Source organism: Cervus elaphus, chromosome 16, assembly GCF_910594005.1.
Source record: "Cervus elaphus chromosome 16, mCerEla1.1, whole genome shotgun sequence".
In the NCBI taxonomy this organism is placed as follows: Eukaryota; Metazoa; Chordata; class Mammalia; order Artiodactyla; family Cervidae; genus Cervus; species Cervus elaphus.
In genome coordinates, this window is record NC_057830.1 from 11,336,846 (window position 1) to 11,346,927 (window position 10,082).

The 10,082-nt window shown below is 40.6% G+C and overlaps 1 non-coding gene across 1 annotated transcript; it reads right to left on the reverse strand.

Moving 5' to 3' along the window:
- Nucleotides 1-5,362: 5,362 nt before the first annotated feature.
- On the reverse strand, nt 5,363-5,469 carry LOC122673151. The gene has a single exon (XR_006334627.1). It is a non-coding gene; the product is annotated as a U6 spliceosomal RNA (small nuclear RNA).
- Nucleotides 5,470-10,082: the final 4,613 nt, after the last annotated feature.

Below are 10,082 nucleotides of genomic sequence, written 5' to 3' on the forward strand. Positions count from 1 at the left end.
AGCCTCCTCTGTCCATGGAATTCTCCAGGCAAGAATACTGGAGTGGGTAGCCAGTCCCTTCTCCAGGGGATCTTCCCAACCAGGGCATTGAACTCTGATCTTCTACATTTCAGGTGGATTCTTTACAGTCTGAACTACCAGAGAAGCCCAATATATATATATATATATATACATATATATATATATATATATGTATGTACTTAATATTGATGACTAATTGACATGCAGTATTAGTTTCAGGAATACCATTTTATTTTATTTTTATTTTTTTTATTAGTTGGAAGCTAATTACTTCACAACATTTCAGTGGGTTTTGTCATACATTGACATGAATCAGCCATGGAGTTACATGTATTCCCCATCCCGATCCCCCCTCCCGCCTCCCTCTCCACCCGATCCCTCTGGGTCTTCCCAGTGCCACAGGCCCGAGCACTTGTCTCATGCATCCCACCTGGGCTGGTGATCTGTTTCACCATAGATAATATACATGCTGTTCTCTCGAAACATCCCACCCTCACCTTCTCCCACAGAGTTTAAAAGTCTGTTCTGTACTTCTGTGTCTCTTTTTCTGTTTTGCATATAGGGTTATCGTTACCATCTTTCTAAATTCCATATATATGTGTTAGTATGCTGTAATGTTCTTTATCTTTCTGGCTTACTTCACTCTGTATAATGGGCTCCAGTTTCATCCATCTCATTAGGACTGATTCAAATGAATTCTTTTTAACGGCTGAGTAATATTCCATGGTGTATATGTACCACAGCTTCCTTATCCATTCATCTGCTGATGGGCATCTAGGTTGCTTCCATGTCCTGGCTATTATAAACAGTGCTGCAATGAACATTGGGATGCACGTGTCTCTTTCAGATCTGGTTTCCTCAGTGTGTATGCCCAGAAGTGGGATTGCTGGGTCATATGGCAGTTCTATTTCCAGTTTTTTAAGAAATCTCCACACTGTTTTCCATAGTGGCTGTACTAGTTTGCATTCCCACCAACAGTGTTAGAGGGTTCCCTTTTCTCCACACCCTCTCCAGCATTTATTGCTTGTAGACTTTTGGATAGCAGCCATCCTGACTGGCGTGTAATGGTACCTCATTGTGGTTTTGATTTGCATTTCTCTGATAATGAGTGATGTTGAGCATCTTTTCATGTGTTTGTTAGCCATCTGTATGTCTTCTTCGGAGAAATGTCTGTTTAGTTCTTTGGCCCATTTTTTGATTGGGTCATTTATTTTTCTGGAATTGAGCTGCAGGAGTTGCTTGTATATTTTTGAGATTAATCCTTTGTCTGTTGCTTCATTTGCCATTATTTTCTCCCAATCTGAGGGCTGTCTTTTCACCTTGCTTATAGTTTCCTTTGTTGTGCAAAAGCTTTTCAGTTTCATTAGGTCCCGTTTGTTTATTTTTGCTTTTATTTCCAATATTCTGGGAGGTGGGTCATAGAGGATCCTGCTGTGATTTATGTCAGAGAGTGTTTTGCCTATGTTCTCCTCTAGGAGTTTTATAGTTTCTGGTCTTACATTTAGGTCTTTAATCCATTTTGAGTTTATTTTTGTGTATGGTGTTAGAAAGTGTTCTAGTTTCATTCTTTTACAAGTGGTTGACCAGTTTGCCCAGCACCACTTGTTAAAGAGGTTGTCTTTTTTCCATTGTATATTCTTGCCTCCTTTGTTGAAGATAAGGTGTCCATAGGTTCGTGGATTTATCTCTGGGCTTTCTATTCTGTTCCACTGATCTATATTTCTGTCTTTGTGCCAGTACCATACTGTCTTGATGACTGTGGCTTTGTAGTAGAGCCTGAAGTCAGGCAGGTTGATTCCTCCAGTTCCATTCTTCTTTCTCAAGCTTACTTTGGCTATTCGAGGTTTTTTGTATTTCCATACAAATTGTGAAATTATTTGTTCTAGTTCTGTGAAAAATACCGTTGGTAGCTTGATAGGGATTGCATTGAATCTATAGAATGCTTTGGGTAGAATAGCCATTTTGACAATATTGATTCTTCCAATCCATGAACACGGTATGTTTCTCCATCTGTTTGTGTCCTCTTTGATTTCTTTCATCAGTGTTTTATAGTTTTCTATGTATAGGTCTTTTGTTTCTTTAGGTAGATATACTCCTAAGTATTTTATTCTTTTTGTTGCAATGGTGAATGGTATTGTTTCTTTAATTTCTCTTTCTGTTTTTTCATTGTTAGTATATAGGAATGCAAGGGATTTCTGTGTGTTAATTTTATATCCTGCAACTTTACTATATTCGTTGATTAGCTCTAGTAATTTTCTGGAAGAGTCTTTACTGTTTTCTATGTAGAGGATCATGTCATCTGCAAACAGTGAGAGTTTCACTTCTTCTTTTCCTATGTGGATTCCTTTTACTTCTTTTTCTGCTCTGATTGCTGTGGCCAAAACTTCCAAAAGTATGTTGAATAGTAGTGGTGAGAGTGGGCACCCTTGTCTTGTTCCTGATTTCAGGGGAAATGCTTTCAATTTTTCACCATTGAGGGTGATGCTTGCTGTGGGTTTGTCATATATAGCTTTTATTATGTTGAGGTATGTTCCTTCTATTCCTGCTTTCTAGAGAGTTTTAATCATAAATGAGTGTAGAATTTTGTCAAAGGCTTTCTCTGCATCTATTGAGATAATCATATGGTTTTTATCTTTCATTTTGTTAATGTGGTGTATTACATTGATTGATTTGCGGGTATTAAAGAATCCTTGCATTCCTGGGATAAAGCCCACTTGGTCATGGTGTATGATTCTTTTAATATGTTGTTGGATTCTGTTTGCTAGAATTTTGTTCAGGATTTTTGCATCTATGTTCATCAGTGATATTGGCCTGTAGTTTTCTTTTTTTGTGGCATCTTTGTCTGGTTTTGGAATTAGGGTGATGGTGGCCTCATAGAATGAGTTTGGAAGTTTACCTTCATCTGCAATTTTCTGAAAGAGTTTGAGTAAGATAGGTGTTAGCTCTTCTCTAAATTTTTGGTAGAATTCAGCTGTGAAGCCATCTGGTCCTGGGCTTTTGTTTGCTGGAAGATTTCTGATTACAGTTTCAATTTCCTTGCTTGTGATGGGTCTGTTAAGATCTTCTATTTCTTCCTGGTTCAGTTTTGGAAAGTTATACTTTTCTAAGAATTTGTCCATTTCTTCCAAGTTGTCCATTTTATTGGCATAGAGCTGCTGGTAGTAGTCTCTTATGATCCTTTGTATTTCAGTGTTGTCTGTTGTGATCTCTCCATTTTCATTTCTAATTTTGTTCTCTCTTTGTTTCTTAATGAGTCTTGCTAATGGTTTGTCAATTTTGTTTATTTTTCCTCAAAAAACCAGCTTTTAGCTTTGTTGATTTTTGCTATGGTCTCTTTAGTTTCTTTTGCATTTATTTCTGCCCTAATTTTTAAGATTTCTTTCATTCTGCTAACCCTGGGGTTCTTCATTTCTTCCTTCTCTAGTTGCTTTAGGTGTAGAGTTAGGTTATTTATTTGGCTTTTTTCTTGTTTCTTGACGTAAGCCTGTAATGCTATGAACCTTCCCCTTAGCACTGCTTTTACAGTGTCCCATAGGTTTTGGGTTGTTGTGTTTTCATTTTCATTCATTTCTATACATATTTTGATTTCTTTTTTGACTTCTTCTATGATTTGTTGGTTATTCAGAAGCGTGTTATTTAGCCTCCATATGTTTGAATTTTTAACAATTTTTTTCCTGTAATTGAGATCTAATCTTACTGCACTGTGGTCAGAAAAGATGACTGGAATGATTTCAATTTTTTTGAATTTTCCAAGACCAGATTTATGGCCCAGGATGTGATCTATTCTGGAGAAGGTTCCGTGTGCACTTGAGAAAAAGGTGAAGTTGATTGTTTTGGGGTGAAATGTCCTATAGATATCAATTAGGTCTAGCTGGTCAATTGTGTCATTTAAGGTTTGTGTTTCCTTGTTAATTTTCTGTTTAGTTGATCTATCCATAGTTGTGAGTGGGGTATTAAAGTCTCCCACTATTATCGTGTTACTATTAATTTCCTATTTCATACTCATTAGCATTTGCCTTACATATTGCAGTGCTCCTATGTTGGGTGCATATATATTTATAATTGTCATATCTTCTTCTTGGATTGATCCTTTGATCATTATGTAGTGTCCTTCTTTGTCTCTTTTCACAGCCTTTATTTGAAAGTCTATTTTATCTGATATGAGTATTGCGACTCCTGCTTTCTTTTGGTCTCCGTTTGCGTGAAATATTTTTTTCCAGCCCTTCACTTTTAGTCTGTATGTGTCTCTTGTTTTGAGGTGGGTCTCTTGTAGACAGCATATATAGGGGTCTTGTTTTTGTATCCATTCAGCCAATCTTTGTCTTTTGGTTGGGGCATTCAACCCATTTACATTTAAGGTAATTATTGATAGGTGTGGTCCCGTTGCCATTTACTTTGTTGTTTTGGATTCACGTTTATACAACCTTTCTGCATTTCCTGTCTAGAGAAGATCCTTTAGCATTTATTGAAGAGCTGGTTTGATGGTGCTGAATTCTCTCAGCTTTTGCTTGTCTGGAAAGCTTTTGAATTCTCCTTCATATCTGAATGAGATCCTTGCTGGGTACAGTAATCTAGGTTGTAGGTTATTCTCTTTCATTACTTTCAGTATGTCCTGCCATTTCCTTCTGTCCTGAAGGGTTTCTATTGATAGATCAGCTGTTATCCTTATGGGAATCCCTTTGTGTGTTATTTGTTGTTTCTCCCTTGCTGCTTTTAGTACTTGTTCTTTGTGTTTGATCTTTGTTAACTTGATTAATATGTGTCTTGGGGTGTTTCGCCTTGGGTTTATCCTGTTTGGGACTCTCTGGGTTTCTTGGACTTGCGTGGCTATTTCCTTCCCCATTTTAGGGAAGTTTTCAGCTATTATCTCCTCGAGTATTTTCTCATGGCCTTTCTTTTTGTCTTCTTCTTCTGGGACTCCTATGATTCGAATGTTGGGGCGTTTCACATTGTCCCAGAGGTCCCTGAGGTTGTCCTCATTTCTCTTGATCCTTTTTTCTTTTTTCCTCTCTGCTTCATTTATTTCCACCATTTCATCTTCTACCTCACTTATCCTATCTTCTGTCTCCGTTATTCTACTCTTGGTTTCCTCCAGAGTGTTTTTGATATCATTCATTGCATTATTCATTTTTAATTGACTCTTTTTTATTTCTTCTAGGTCTTTATTAAACATTTCTTGCATTTTTTTCAATCTTTGTCTCCAGGCTATTTATCTGTAACTCCATTTTGTTTTCAAGATTTTGGATCATTTTTATTATCATTATTCTAAATTCTTTTTCAGGTAGATTCCCTATCTCCTCCTCTTTTTTTTTTTTCTTTTTTCTTCTTTTATTTTTTTTTTTTAAATATGGAACACTTCACGAACTTGCGTGTCATCCTTGCGCAGGGGCCATGCTAATCTTCTCTGTATCGTTCCAATTTTAGTATATGTGCTGCCGAAGCGAGCACTCTCCTCCTCTTTTGTTTGACTTGGTGGGCATTTTTCATGTTCCTTTACCTGTTGGGTATTTCTTTGCCTTTTCATCTTGTTTAGATTGCTGTGTCTGGAGTGGGCTTTCTGTATTCTGGAGGTCTGTGGTTCCTTTTTATTGTGGAGGTTTTACCCAGTGGGTGGGGTTAGACGATTGGCTTGTCAAGGTTTCCTGGTTAGGGAAGCTTGCGTCGGTGTTCTGGTGCGTGGAACTTGATTTCTTCTCTTTGGAGAGCAATGGAGTGCCCAGTAATGAGTTTTGAGATGGGTCTATGTGTTAGGTGTGACTTTGGGCAGCCTGTATGTTGATGTTCAGGGCTATGTTCCTGCGTTGCTGGAGAATTTACATGGTATGTCTTGCTCTAAAACTTATTGGCTCTTGGGTGGTGGTTGGTTTCAGTGTAGGTATGGAGGCTTTTGGACGGTCACTTATTACTTAAAGTTCCATGTAGTCAGGAGTTTTCTGGTGTTCTCAGGTTTTGGGCTTAAGTCTCCTGCCTCTGGATTTCAGTTTCATTCTTCCTGTAGTCTCAGGACTTCTCCAACTATACAGCACTTATAATAAAACTTCTAGGTTAATGGCGAAAAGATTCTCCCCCGTTAGGGACACCCAGAGAGGTTCACAGAGTTACATGAAGAAGAGGAGAGGGAGGAGGGAGATAGAGATGAGCAGGAGGAAAAAAAGGGGGACTCAAGAGGAGAGAGACAGATCTACGCAGTTGTCTGTTCCCAGAGTGTTCTCTGTAGCCCAGACACCCACAGACATTCACAGAATTGGATTGGGAAGAGAAGGAGAAAGGAGAAAATAGAGGTGTTCTGAGGTAGAAAACAGAGAGTCAAGATTGGGAGAGAATAATCAACACACTCCTGAATAAAAATGGGAACTGAATATTGGATTCTTAAATGTTCACAATTGATATCATATACTGAAAAACAAAAATTAAAAATCTAGAGTAGAGGTTAGACTCTTAAAAATACTATATTAAAAACAAAAACCAAGATACACAAAAAAATTTTAGAAATATGAAGTTCGGTTTAAACATAGCGCTTCTCTTTTTTTTTTTTTCTTTTTTGTAAGGTTATAGTGTATTGAAAATGAAAATTAAGGAGTAGTAGAGGAGTACTAGAGGACTTTAAAAGAAATACGAGAAAAAGAAAAATATAAAGTAGAAGATAAAAATGAAAAAAAAAGAAAGAAAGGAAAAAAATTTTTTTCCCTAATTAAAAAAATCGTAAAAATCTATGAAAATGAAAGTTAAGGAGTAATGGGGGAGTAATAGGGAATTTTAAAGGAAAATAAAAGAGAAAAAATAAAAAAAGAAAAATTAAAAAAAATTTTTTTCTTTTTCTTACTTAAAAAAAAAAAAAGTAAAACTATATCTAGGAATTTCTCTGGAGCTGTTGCGGTCAGTGTGGGTTCGGCTCAGCTTCAGATAGCTCCTCGTTCCAGCTTACACTTCTCGATATCTACAGGCCCCTTCTGGTGTAGTCAGTGTTATCTACAGGGATTTTAATCTGTTGCACCGGTCCCTTCTGAAGCGGTTCCCTTTGTTTATTTGGCTTCTGTTTGCCGGTCTCTTCAGAGCCTCATTTCCGCCCTGACACAGGCGGGCGGAGGTGGACTCTTATTCAGGTAGCTAGTTCCGTCACTCTGCGGGGCAGGGAGGGGCTGGCGCTGCCGGGAGGGGCTGGCGCTGCTTTCTCCGTCTGCGCTCCTCAGGCTCCCGGCTGCTCTATAGGGAGCGCGCCCTGCGCTGCTCGCGGTTCCAGCCCTCAGGTGTTCCACAAAAGTGTGGAACAAAAAGCTGCACCTGCTCTCTGTGCCTTCCCCGTCAGAGCGGTCCAGGCAGCCAGGGCCTTGACGGGCGCACTCTCCCCGGGTGCGGCGGGACCACTGCCTTCCGCGGTCCCAGCCTCAGTTTCCGCCGGCGCCAGTCGGGTGCGTGCGCCTTCTGCCCTCGGCGTCCCCAGCCCCAGTCCCCGACCGCGGCGGTCAGGTGCCTGCGTCCTGTGTCTCGCCGCGACCCTCCCGGCGGAAGTCGACCATCCAGAATCTCAGGAGGTCTTTAATTAGAAACTGGAGGCCTGTTTGCAGTGCTGCAGGGGATGCGGTCCTTGGGGCCAAGCCTGCCCCCTCCCCCCCCGCCCCGCCCGCCTCCTGCCTCCGGCAGGGCTGGGCCGGTCCGCAGCCTGCGAGCTCTTCTCTGGACTTTCTCGGTCCCTTTGTTCTGCGAACGGCCGGCAGTGTGTTCGGGCCAGTTAATTTTCTCTCTCTCTTTTGCTCTCCCACAGTTCAAGTTGGCAACTCACAAAAGCTCCCTCCGATTGTCCTCAGGGCACTCAGGCCCGGACCCTACCCCAAGCAATGCCGCCCGCTCCTCTCCGTTCCGCCCCCACTTGCTGGTGGCGGATGCGGGTGTCTGGGGTAATTTTCTGCTGGGAGTTGCTTTTAGGCTCGTAATCTGTGGGTTTTATTTATTGTTTCCCTCCCAGTCAGGTTGCCCTCCGAGATTCAAACACTTCCCCCAGGCCCGCCAGTGCGAGGGTTTCCCGGTGTCTGGAAACGTCCTCTATTAAGACTCCCTTCCCAGGACGGATCTCCGTCCTTAGCTCTTCTGTCTCACTTTTTATCTTTTATATTTTGTCCTACCTCCTTTCGAAGACAATGGGCTGCTTTTCTGGGTGCCTGATGACCTCAGCTAGCGATCAGAAGTTGTTTTGTGAAGTTTGCTCTGCGTTCAGTTATTCTTTTGATGAATTTGTAGGAGAGAAAGTGGTCTCCCCGTCCTACTCCTCCGCCATCTTGGCTCCTCCCCAGGAATACCATTTTAAAGTGTACACTTCAGTGGCATGAAGTACAACACAATATTGTACAACCATCACAGTAATCTAGTTCTTAGACCTTTCATCACCCCAAAAGGAAATCCTGTACCTATTAGGCATACATCTAATACTTCTTTTGCCTATACCCCTTTGAGTTCTTTTTTATTCCTTTTGATTATTAGCCATGGCCAGAGTCCTCAAAGAGGATGCCTAAGCTGGGGTTAGAACTCCGAGGAAAGGTGGCAGCCTGGGAGAAGCACAGAAGGGCCAGGTCAGGGTCAGATGATAAGACCAGTCTTAAGGATGCTACATCCTGGACAGAATCACCCTACTCAGACAGGTAGACGATGCTCTTGTCTCTCACTGTAGAAAGCTCCATAAAATAGAATCTGGGATAAAATATTGAAGGCCACCAGATAGATAGTACACTGAAAAAGTTAGATGGGGTGCTAAAGTTCCTAGAAATATATAAAATGCCTAAAGTGGTGCTTGTATAAATATTAAGGAAACTGAAAGTCATCACATTGTCTCTCCTGAAAAGAACAAGTGATACAAAAAAAGAAAAAAAGAAGACTTTCAAAATTTGCCTAGTCATTCTATGACATTAGTGTAATATAGATTCCAAAACCAGATAAGGGCTGTACAAGAAAACAATAACAGCTAATTGAATCCATCAGTGATTGTAAAAGGCCCTGTGTCTTGATCCAATAGGAATGGATGTACCACTAACTGCAGCCATGGGGGCTATCCCATTGGTAACTTTTTCCTCACAACCCCTGTCCACAGACCAGAGCTTCTTCCTTCCTGACTTTCTTTCCCAAAACTGTAATAGAAGAAGCAGGGAGACTTATCACTCATTGGTTCACGTCATACTATAATAGAGCCCAGGCAAGGAATGAGGTTTAAGATCTATTACCTCCTGTGGCTAAACTGCTTAGGTGAAAACATGTTCAATAAATCAGAACAATCTTCTGGGTGGATTGAGTCAACAAATATTAAATAACTTAAGCAATTACCTCTGAAGCCAAAACATCCTTTTTATCTAATCTCTGGCCTTGACTCTATTTATTTTAGTCCAAAGTTCAAAATTAGATAACTGAACATGGAGATTTGGGATGTAGCCTATCAATTCAGTTCAGTTCACTCAGTCATGTCCGACTGTTTGTGACCCCATGTACCACAGCACGCCAGGCCTCCCTGTCCATTACCAACTCCTGGAGCCTGCTCAAACCCATGTCCATTGAGTTGGTGATGCCATCTAACCATCTCATCCTCTGTCATTCCCATTTCCTCCCACTTTTAATCTTTCCCAGCATCAGGGTCTCTTCAAAAGAGTCAATTCTTTGCATCAGGTGTCCAAAGTATTAGAGTTTCAGCTTCAGCATCTGTCCTTCCAATGAATATTCAGGACTGATTTCCTTTAGGATGGACTGGTTGGATCTCCTTGCAGTCCAAGGGACTCTCAAGAGTCCTCTCCAACACCATAGTTCAAAAGCATCAATTCTTCAATGCTCAGCTTTCTTTATAGTCCAAATCACACATCCATACATGACTACCAGAAAAATTATAGCCTTGACTAGACAGACCTTTGTTAGCAAAGTAATGTCTCTGTTTTATAACATGCTGTCTAGGTTGGTCATAGCTTTTCTTCCAAGGAGCAAGCATCTGCAGTGATTTTTGGAGTAAAAAAAATAAAGTCTGTCACTGTTTCCATTGTTTCCCCATCTATTTGCCATGAAGTGATGGGACCGGATGCCTTGATTTTAGT